The following is a 9945-nucleotide window of genomic DNA, read 5'->3' on the forward strand; positions in this document are numbered from 1 at the left end:
TCAGGAAGAGTTGTCTTCCTCGGATTTTGCTAAACCTGGTTTCCTAGCGTGTGGCAGATGGACTCAGGACCAGTGGGTATAGTGTACTCCTGATAGCAGTTGGAGACGGATCAGATTTCAATCTGACGTCAGCCCTAGTACATATACCCTGCAGGAAGTGCAGGTCGCCAGTATTTCCGTCTCCATAGCAGTTAGGGACTACCTGCACGCTTTCACAGCGTTAGAACAAATTCAACGGAGAAAACCCAAATTTAGAAGAAAACTTACCTCTACAGACGAGCCCCGCTCTCCTGCGGTAACACCCTCAGGTCCCTCCCCCAGTTGAGATTTCCAGAGGTGATTTCCGTGGTCGCTCGGAGGTAAGCCTCGGTCTGGCGGCCGATCCTCGGCGGGGACCTAGCCCCCGAATTCAGACGCGGCTGAGAGGCAGCGGGTGCATCCTTGAGCACGGCAGTGAAGGTATTTGCCCTCTCCCCCCGCAGCCAGAGACTGCCCGGGACGAAACCGGGAAGCGCCGAAGACAAGGTAAGGTAGAAATCTTCTTTAAAGACTCCGGTCTCCGAGGTTCGAGGAGTCGCACAGGTCGCCGGCCGGGACCAGTGCCACCGGGTTGATCCACCCTAGCAGGACTAGGCCCCGGTTAGATCCAAGGGTCCTCCCACGTGGAGACCCTCCGAGGTGGTCGCCATATTGCCTGCGTGGTCGCCGTCACCATTTTGGCCCTATTCGCCGCTCTGTCCGCCGTCTCGATCCGGGCACACAAGGCTAGCCAGGCACACAAAATACATGTGCACATACAGTTACACTTACAAGTACCGTGCGCACAAGATACGCACGTATCACGCGCTTACTGGGCCAGGCGCATAACTGCGATTTGTGTGCACACCTGCGTGCATCCACAACCCGCACGCACATCTTCGATGCACCGGAGGGCATAAAGATTTACGCGCCTATATCCATGGCACCACTGGAAACGGAGCTCAAGACTCAAGGCCTCTGCCCAGCATGCCACATCAGTTTCACCCAGGACTGAGTACTAGCTCCTCAATGAGTACCCCGGACCTAGCAAATTCCAGTGGGACACCCCATCAAACTGGATCCCCAGGGACACAGTGCCCCCTAGCTTGGACCCAGGGTCTCTCTCATGGGTGGAATTCTTCAAAGGCCTACACACCTTCATTCACATGCAGACGGAGCCTCCGGCAAAGACAGCCACAGCCTCCACCAGAAGACCTTTACGCCCCTAGCCCCTCTAGGCCCAGACAAATGAATCCACCGCCCAGAAGTCCCACCTACGGGGACCGGACAACTCGGAGGAGGAATCAGAGCCCTGGAGGAGGGGGAGCTCCCCCGGGGACAGAGCCTCACCAGACCATGAGACGCTTCTTCACCAAGGACGAGCTCCAGACCTGGTCACCCACAGTCTGAAGGGAGCTGCTATCCCGGGCTCAAATACTGCATGGGAGCCTAAGACGAATCCCCTGCTAGAGGAACTCCGCCAGACCTCCCACCATTTCAATCTGTTATAAGCCATCCAGCAGCTAATTGACCTGGAATGGAGTGCTCCAGAGTCTACATTCAAAGGGGGACGGGCTATGGCAGCCATGTACCCTCTGGACCCGGCGGCCAAAGACCTTCTGACATGCCCAAAAGTGGATGCCGTGGTCTTGAAGCGCACTACTATCCCGGTGGAGGGAGGTGCAGCACTCAAAGATGCTCACGACTGATGTCTGGAATCCATCCTTAAACAGTCCTTTGACGTCGCTGCTATGTCCCTACAAATAGCGCCCTGCTGCACTCGTGGTGACTCGTGCCTGCCTATCACAGACCAGGAGCAACACCCCTGGGGAAGCCATGGAACCAGCAGTATCATTCCTTGCGGATGCTGCTTCCGATCTGGTGCGCACAGCGGCCAGAAGAGTGTCATCAGCTGTGGCAGCCAGGAGGCAACTCTGGCTCCGAAGCTGGTTGGCCGACCATCTTCCAAAACGAGACTCACAAGGATGCCCTTCAAAGGATCCCTCCTGTTCGGCAGCGAACTAGAGAAACTGGCTAACAAATGGGGCGAGTCCCCATTGCCACGGCTACCAGAGGACAGGAATAAGAAAAACCAGCGACCCTTCCCCTGATTTTCCAGGGGCAGAAGTTCACAGCTCTTCAATCCATACAGAAACACCTATCAAGCGCCTCGTCCTACAGGCAGGAACCAGTCCTTTCGGAACAAGCACAACAAAAGGGGAACCAGCTCGGGCCCTGGCCCCAACCGCACCCCACAATGGGATTCGGCCGACCTGTCCAAAGGAAGAAGCCATAGAGGGCAGACTTGTCCTATTCTACCAAAGATGGGTCGAGATAACTTCACACAAGTGGGTCCTAACCATCATTCGAGAGGGTTTCCTCCAAACCCCTCAGGACAAATTCATGGAATCCCCCTGCTACGACCCCTCCAAGAGGGTGGCAGTGGAGGCTACTCTGACCAGATTACTGGCCCTAGAGGCCATAACCCCAGTGCCTCCACAACAAATAAATACTGGGCATTATTCCATTTATTTTATCGTCCCCAATAAAGAAGGGACGTTCAGGCCCATCCTGGACCTCAAGTCTGTCAACCGCCACCTGAGGATTCCCTGCTTCTGCATGGAAACCCTACGCTCTGTAATAAGGGAGATACAACCGGGAGAGTTCCTCACATCCCTAGATCTGTCGGAAGCCTACCTACACATTCCGATCCATCAAGAACATCAGCGCTTCCTTCGCTTCAAAATCCTGGACCGTCGCTAACCAGTTCCGGGCATTACCCTTCGGGTTAGCCACAGCACCCGGATGTTCACCAAGATCATAGTGGTGGTGGCGGCAAACACTGAGGAAGGAAGAAATCCTCGTACACCCTTACCTAGATGATTGGCTGATCAGGGGCGAAATCCCCAGAGGAAAGTCGCCAGGAAACCAACAGAGTCAAGACTCTACTGGAGAGCCTCGGATGGGTGGTCAACACAACAAGAGCTGTTTGCAGTCCTCACAGACTCTAGAATACTTAGGAGTCCGATTCGACACCAAGAAACACAAGGTCATCCTGACACCGACAAGGAGATTAAAACTGATGAACCAGTTGCGAATCCTGCTGAACGAACCTCGCCCCACAGCATGGGATTACCTACAAGTCCTCGGTCTCATGGCATCCACACTGGAAGTAGTACCATGGGCACGAGCTCATATGAGGCCCCTACAGTGCTCACTCCTATCGCGATGGAGCCCACTGTCTCAGAACTACACCGTACGTCTACCACGCCCGGCAAAGTTCGAACCCAACTATGGTGGTGGCTACAAGACGGCCACCTGAGCCAGGGAAAGAGACTATCCTCACCGACCTGGATCCTGCTCACCACGGACGCCAGCCTACGAGGATGGGGAGCACACTGCGAAGAGCTAACCGCCCAAGGGCAGTGGAACGCAGAAGAGTCGGGGTGGAATATCAATCACCTTGAAGCCCGGGCAGTCAGACTAGCGTGCCTATGATTCGGTCACAGACTCTGAGACAAAACGGTCAGGGTAATGTCGGACAACGCCACAACAGTGGCCTACATCAACCATCAGGGAGGAACCAGAAGCCAACAGGTGTTTCTGGAAATAGACCCCCTAATGTCGTGGGCGGAAGGGAACATCCAGGAGATCTCGACCATCCACATCGCCGGGAAAGACAACATCACGGCGGATTACCTCAGCAGAGAAAGTCTAGACCCAGGAGAATGGAAGCTGTCGATCTCAGCATTCCAACTGATAGTGAACCATTGGGGAACACCAACCATGGACCTTCTGGCAAACCGGTCCAACACCCAAGTACCCAGTTACTTCAGCCGCGGACGGGAACCTCAGTCCCAGGGCATCGATACCCTGGAACAGACATGGCCACAGGGGACTCTGCTATACTCCTTCCCACCGTAGCCCCTACTAGGTTCAATCATTCACAAGATAAATCAACACAGGGGACCAGTACTTCTTGTGGCCCTGGATTGGCCAAGAAGACCATGGTACGCAGACATGCGAAGATTACTGATAGGGAATCCCTTCCATTATTCCCTGTGATGGATGCCATTCAGGAATTGATTGATCAGGAATAGGATGCCCCAGAGGTAAATTTTAAAGGGGGTCGGACATTGGAAGGCCAGTACCCCCTGGATTCAGCTGTGACAGAGCGTTTGCATTTTCTCAAAGTGGATGCTCTGGTATGTGCTGTTTCTAAGCGGACGACTATCCCCATAGAGGGAGGATCGTCCTTGAAAGATGTACAAGATAGTAGGATAGAGGCTATTCTTAAGCAAGTCTTTGAGGCAGTGGCGATTACTTTACAGATTGCCTCCTGTTGTGCCCTAATGGTGAGATCTTGACTGCTTCTCTCTCAGAAGGTTGTTGAGTTTGGAGGGAATTCCAGAGTGGTAATGAAGCCTGCTGCCGCCTTTTTTAGTAGACGCAGGCTGTGATTTGGTCCGGACCTTGGGCAGAGGAGGGGCTTCAGTGATAGTGGCCAGGCGTCAACTCTGATTGCGAAATTGGTCAGCTGACGCAGCTTTCAAAGCCAATCTTACCAAGTTGCCCTTTAAAGGCTCACTCTTTTTTGGGAGCGAGTTGGAGAAACTGGCCAGTAAGTGCTATGAGGGGTCGTTTCCGGGGTTCCAGGCATTTTCGTCCCTACAGAGGGATGACCTTTCTGTGGACTCGGCCTTTTGATAGGTCTCAGTCCTTTCGTCCCCAATAGCCCAAGAGAGGAGCAGGCTCGGGGGTGGACATTCCTGAGCTTCCCAATGAAGGTTTGCTGACCCACCTTCCAGAACAGGAAATAGGAGGACGTCTCTCTCTCTCTTTCTTTTATCGGAGATGGGTCGAGACCACATCGGACCAGTGGGTCCTGGAGGTATGCCCTGGAATTTTGCCACTCCCCGCAGAAGAAGCAGGCAGTGGAGTTCACGCTTCAAAGGCTTCTCAAACTGAGGGCTGTGGTTCCGGTGCCCATGTGTCAAGAAAGTATGGGGCGGTATTCCATTTATTTGTTGTGCCCAAAGAGGAGGGCTTCTTTTGTCCCATCCTGGATCTCAAGAGGGTCAACCGTCACTTGAAGGTGACTCATTTTCGAATGGAAACCTAATGCTCTTTGATAATGGAGATGCAGTTGGGGGAATTTCTGACCTCCTTTGATCTGTCAGAGGCTTACCTTCATATTCCCACTGATTGGAACACCAACGCTTTCCATGCTTTGCAGTGTTGGGGCTCCATTATCAGTTTCGGGCATTGCCTTTTAGGTCTAGTCACCGCTTCTGGAACATTTTCCAAGATTATGAGGCCGATACAGTAACGACGCGTAAAAAAAAGTGCGACAGTGTCTATCGCCCGCTCATATGATGGGGTAGATTTTAAAAGAAGCGCGATCAGCCTACTTTTGCTTGCGCATCAGACTCAAGCAAAAGTACGCTGGATTTTAGTAGATACGCGCGGAGCCGCGCGTATCCACTAAAATCCTGGATCGGCGCGCGCAAGGCTATCGATTTTGTATAGCCTGCGCGCGCCGAGCCGCGCTGCCTCCCCCCGTTCCCTCCAAGGCCGCTCCGAAATCGGAGCGGCCTCGGAGGGAACTTTCCTTTGCCCTCCCCTCACCTTACCCTCCCTTCCCCTACCTAACCCACCCACCCAGCCCTGTCTACACCCCCCCCTTACCTTTGTCGGTGGGATTTACGCCTCCCGGAGGGAGACGTAAATCCCCGCGCGCCAGCGGGCCTGCTGCGCGCCGGGCCGCGACCTGGGGGCGGGTACGGAGGGCGCAGCCACGCCCCCGGGCCATAGCCACGCCCCGTACCCGCCCCCAAAACGCTGCCGACACGCCCCCGAAACGCCGCGACGACCGGGCCCGCCCCCCGACACGCCCCCGACTCGCCCCCCTCCGAAAACCCCGGGACGTACGTGAGTCCCGGGGTCTGCGCGCGCCGGTAGGCCTATGTAAAATAGGCTTACCGGCGCGCAGGGCCCTGCTCGCCTAAATCCGCCCGGTTTTGGGCGGATTTAGGCGAGCAGGGCTCTGAAAATCTACCCCATGATGCGCGCACATTTTGGTTCACATTCCGCTCGATTCAGTATTCAAATTGGACGCAAATCCAAGCGGCAGCAAAGGCGCACCAAACGCGCGCCTAAAGCGTGGTTGGAGTTCGCTATCGATTTTACTGTATAGGACGTTATCAAATGCCTATACAGTATCCAGGGTGCGCTGCACAAATCGTTGCTCTTCCATACATGTCATTCCATACATGTCATTTCAATTGAACAGGAGTTGTCATTTCGAAAATGTAATGAATTCCAAGCTTTTCATCTATCTGGAAAATTATCCCATTGTTCCCCCTTTGTGACATCATTGCCACGTCATAATCCTACCTTGGACGTGTATATCAGTCGCATCTCTGAGTGAAAAAGGCCCTTTGTATTTGGTTTTGGTCTAGGACAGACCGGGTACAACTGTTCCATTGGATATCTATCAGAAAATCGGCAACGCTTTCAGCAGGTAGGCATACCAATGCACGCTTCTTTCTTTCCAACAGGTACCGCATGGACCCCGGGAGTCATGGACGCTGAGGCCACGCTAGCTACTTTCGAACGTTCAACCAACCTTTCTGGGCGCTCAAGGCAGCGTACCTTCCAACCTCTTTGGCCTCTTGAGCGTCCAGAAAGGTTGGTAGTAATACCGACCTGTACGTACAGCTACCAACCTTTCCGGGTGCTCAAGGCTGCTCCGCCGCAGGCCATGGATGTTGGAAGATAACATGGCCGGCGAACATGGACTTTCATGCCTTTTTCTGCCCCCCGTCCATGGCGTGGACATCCATGGTTGCAGGCCCGGCTAGCTTCCAACCTCCTTGGCCTCTTGAGTGTCCAGAAAGGTCCATGGCGTGGACATCCATAGTTGCAGGCCTGGCTAGCTTCCAACCTCCTTGGCCTCTTGAGTGTCCGGAAAGGTTGGTAGTAATACTGACATGTCTGTTTGCTGTATATGTGCCACTCTTCTTTCATTGTCATTCTGTTATTCATTTTCATGATTTTGACTGTTTGCTGTATGCTCTTCATGTGCCCCTCTTCCTTTGGGGTCATTCTTTTCATAATTTTCTCTACATTCATTAAACCCTTTGCTCTGGCTTTTTTTCTCCTATTCAGACAATCATGCCAGGAAAACATTCCATTGCACGGGTAGAGGCGGACTCCGGAGATCGGCAACCACTGGAAGGCACTAGTTCAGGCGCTTGCTTGATGCTGTCCATGGGCCTCTCTAGTTTCTGGGTCACTATTTTTCATTTATACTGCTTTTGTCTATTTCCGTCATGCTGTCTCTCTCCTCAATCACCATTCTTCTTTTTTTTTTCCCGTTCAGGTATTAACATGGCAGGAAAACGTACTATTGCGGAGGTCGAGGCACAGTACGGTGATCATCAACAACAGGAAGGCAGTAGTTCTAGCCAGCCATCCAAAAAGCGAACCCGTAACGCTCACTTCACGGATGAAGAAAAGGAATTACTGTGCCATGCTTATTGTGACAAATATAAAGTTCTATTCCAGTCCAAGGTTTCTTGCTCTACGAAGAAACGGATGTGGGAGAAGATCGCACAGGATGTGAGCTCCCTTTCTGTCACGCCCAGGGACGTTAAACAGGTACAGCACCAGTGACGCGACACTAGAAAAGAGGTGAAAGAGAAAGCTTCAAAAATTGACGTATCAGCAAAGAGGTCCGGTGGAGGGCCACCAAGTCATATAGTGTTGACACCAGTGGAGAAGCTGGTTCTCCATACTGTGAGGCCGGAGGTCGTGGTCGGTGTGCGCACACAGTTCGGTGCTGACACAGGAGCAAGCGAAGGTATGCATAACAATATATCTTGTTTGCATTGCATGTTTACTTTTGGGCTCATGAGGGGTAAACTGACAACTCTAAAAGCAACCTCTTTCTCTATCTTTCTCCACAGATAGAGTGGACGATGGTGACGTAACCAGCGAAGAATCCATTCCCACGCCTGATGAATTTGTTTTCCCCATGTCGAACGCTGACTCCCCCAGCCAACACGCCTCCACAGAGGAAGTGGTTACACTTAACCTGTTCGATGTGACTCCTGAGAGCCAACAACCTGTTATTATTTAGAATAGTTGTGAGTGGATCCTTGGACCAGTGGCAGGTGACCACGCCCTCGGGGGAGCTCCCGAGAGGGACCACTGGTCAGGCTTAGTGTAGGAGACAGACACACACTAGTTCTTTTATTAGACAATATATTAAACCACCAGAGGTGGCAGTAGTGAGCTGGAAGTGCCTGGCTGGGCTGTAGTCCCTCAGGTATTGGAACAGCGATCCCAAGGTGGCTGAGCTGTAGAGAAACTAAGAAAGTGAGTAGATAGGATATGCAGAGTTCTGGAACAAGTCCTTGATGTTAACACTCACACCATAGTCTCTTGAGGCAGCCCAGGAGTTGGAATGCAGTAGGCCCTCGAGGCACGAGTACCTGGTCCCAGGGAAAGCTCTGAGAGATAGATGGAAACTCACTAATGTAAGCAGCGATGACTTCTTAGCAGAAGTGGTATTCAGGAGCTGGTCCGGGATGTGGGCCCTCGAGGAGCGAGTACCGGTTCCGGACTACGACCTGAAATGAAAAAGAGAGAGCGAGGCTTCTGAGGAACGGGTAGCTCTAGTGACGTCCGAGGAGGCAGAGTAGCTAGGTTGCAGAGAGCGAATCCCATCCGCAGCGACCTTGAGGAAGCTAGGTAAACCTATCCCTTGCTAACTCATCTTGTTAGCGAAAACTGAGACCTTAATATCTGGAGCTGATGACGTCATTTATTTATTTATTTATTTATTTATTTATTTAAGTTTTTTATATACCAACATTCAAGACAATAGTCCCATCATGCTGGTTCACATGAAACAGGAGTGCAAAATAAACTTAAACTTGAACAATAGTGCGGAAATAGCAGTTACATGTAACAAGGAAAATTGAACTTGGAATGAGAAGGAAAAAGGAAAAAAAAAAGGAAAAAGGAAAACCAGCTAATTACATATAATTACATTGTAAGAGGTAGCTAATAGTGATGTTGATGGTGATGTGATGATTGTTAGGAGTTAAATGATATTGGAGTTAGGAAAAGCCTGCCTGAACAGCCAGGTCTTGAGTCTTTTCTTGAAGGTTGAGAGGCTGGGTTCCATTCTAAGATCTGGGGGGATAGAGTTCCATAAGGTAGGACCGGCTGTGGAGAAGGCCCGATTTCTTAGCGTAATGTGTCTGGTAGTTTTGGCTGGGGGGACTTGAAGTGATCCTTTGTAAGCATCTCTTGTCGGTCTTGTTGAAGTGTGTAATCGGAGGGGGAAATGAAGGTCAATTGGGGCTAGTTGATGAATGTGTTTGTATATGATGAGAATGGCCTTGTATATTATTCTGAAGTGGATGGGTAGCCAGTGGAGGCCCATTAGGATAGGGGTTATATGGTCTCTTCTCCTGGTGTTAGTGAGTATACGGGCACAGGCATTTTGAACCATTTGCAGTGGTTTGGTGTGTAGAGAGGGGAGACCAAGCAAGATGGTGTTACAATAGTCCAGCTTTGCGAAGATGATTGATTGTAGGATTGTTCTAAAGTCATGAGTATGGAACAGAGGTCTTATTCTTTTCAGTACTTGGAGTTTATAAAAGCAGTCTTTGGTGGTTTTGTTGATGGTGGCTTTCAGGTTCAGGTGATTGTCAATTTGAACTCCTAGGTCTCTCACTTGTGTAGTTTTTGGTATGGCTGGATGAGTGGGGGTGCAGGAGCTGTTCTCTGGTGTGATGAGTAGTAATTCCGTTTTGGATGAATTTAGTACCAGGTTGAGGCTTGTGAGAAGCTGTTTGATATTTTGGAGGCATGTTTCCCAATGAGACAGTGTTTTCGCGAGTGACTCCTTGA

This window comes from Rhinatrema bivittatum, chromosome 8 (assembly GCF_901001135.1).
Source record: "Rhinatrema bivittatum chromosome 8, aRhiBiv1.1, whole genome shotgun sequence".
NCBI lineage: Eukaryota > Metazoa > Chordata > Amphibia > Gymnophiona > Rhinatrematidae > Rhinatrema > Rhinatrema bivittatum.